Below are 1,937 nucleotides of genomic sequence, written 5' to 3' on the forward strand. Positions count from 1 at the left end.
GCTCTTTAAACCCCCATGTCATGCACACACCCAAACTTATGTGCCTCTGGCAGCAGGGAGGGAAGGGTGGTCCCTGGACTGCAGGGGTGGAGGGCAGGTACTTCCCTCCACAACAGCGGTGGTGCCCCCCGAGGTGACACCCACCCACAGGCACATGGCTCGGGTGGTTGTGAGGGGCACCGCAGTCATGGAGAGAAGCACCGGGCCCTTGAGCAGCTCAGGCAGGCAGGCTGGCTCTGGGGCGGGGGGCGGAGATCAGGCAGCATAGCTCCACGGCTGTAGAGCAGCAAACTAAAACTCCTCCTTGGAGTTTTAGTTTGCTGCATCCTAAGTCATTTAAGGTGCGTTACGCTGCCGAATTTGCTACAGTGGCTCCGACACTGCCTAAGAGGGGCTACCGACACGTGCAAACTCCGACACCATTAAAGTGGTGCAAAAGCATTTAACTTGATTTAAAGTGTTGTGCACACATGCCCCTTGTTTCCTCGTTCACATGGCCATGGATACATGGAAACCTGAAAATCAGGGTCATTCAACCTATGCTTTCTTTATTAACCTATGCTTTATTTTATTACCTTTGCACCAGAAGCACCAGGGTGGGTAATATTTATGTTGTCCCTTGTGTTATCTCTTAAGATATTGGTGAAACAAAAGTTTATTGCAATTTCCATGGATGGCTTTATAAACTGATCCACTGGCAGAGCCTGCAATGAGAAATGTTGAATAAGTACGCCCTCTGGCTGCCCCCTTTTTGCCCAGTGCATTCCAGTTTTGCTTGTAGCCCTCCAGTGGGCAAGATAGATATCCATGGTGTAATCTTGTAGCTTCTCAATGATGGATTTTCTTCCCAAAAGTATCTTGAATCTAGACTTGTGGTCCAGTTCATGTAGTCATGGAGCCCTTTTCCTGCAGCAGTCCTGACCAGGCAGTGGTAACTGCTCTCTGGCTGGGGCTGCTGCAAGAACATAAGTCTTAGACCCTGAAGCTTCTCTACCCTGGCCATGCTGTGGCTTGCAGCCGACCAGAGGGAAGAGGCAGGGCTGGGATCAGAGGCTGTCATTGACTGAGATCAGTGACAGCTGAGGGGGGCAGGACCAGGACTGGACACACAGATGGGCAAACTGGGCAGCTGCCTGGGGCCTGGACAGAAAAATTACCCCCAAATGGTTATTTTTATTATTATTATTATCATTGTCTCTGGCAACGGGGGGCCCAATACTAAAAGTTTGCTTGGGGCCACCAGGAGGCTAGGTATGGTGCTGGACAGGACTGGCTTGGAACTCAGGCAGAGCAGAGAGCTCTTCCTGAGGTAGAGCACAGTTGCCTAGGATGACAGTAATTGTGCTCTAAGTCAACCCTTAATGGGATCTGGCACAGACATTTGGTAAAACGCTGCAACAGAAACCACTTTAAGTTAGTACACATCCATTGAGGTTTAACTTGGAGCATGATCCACCATTTTTAAAGTGTTCTAAGAGCTGTGAATGTCTGTTCAGTTATGGCTTTAGAGCACTTTCTGCATGCTAAAAGCTCAGTAAGTATAACACCTGTACCTAGCCATTGGATTAAAGTCAGCGAACTTTTTGTACACATACATGCACACATATGTGTCTATCATGTATTTGGAGGTCTTCAAACTACGGGTGCGCTGATAGAGATTTTTTGGACTGAAACCGATGGCCAATTTTTAATGAGTCATATCAGCCAATACCCATCCAGTTGCCGATATGCAGCCAGGCAGCTTGGACAGCAGCGTCTAGTTGCTAAGTCTGTTGTGGGGGAAGGGGCAAGGAGGGAGGGAAGGGGTATGGGAGGGGCAGACTGAGGCCCCACGGTGAGGGAGGGAGTGGGACGGGGCCTGGGGCAGGTGCTGCACACCTGTGGCGGGGCATGGGACAGAGCTTTGGCTCATCTGGAGGGGCGGGGGGGGGGGGAGG

This window comes from Gavialis gangeticus, unplaced genomic scaffold (assembly GCF_001723915.1).
Source record: "Gavialis gangeticus isolate Ggan-Ray unplaced genomic scaffold, GavGan_comp1, whole genome shotgun sequence".
In the NCBI taxonomy this organism is placed as follows: domain Eukaryota; kingdom Metazoa; phylum Chordata; order Crocodylia; family Gavialidae; genus Gavialis; species Gavialis gangeticus.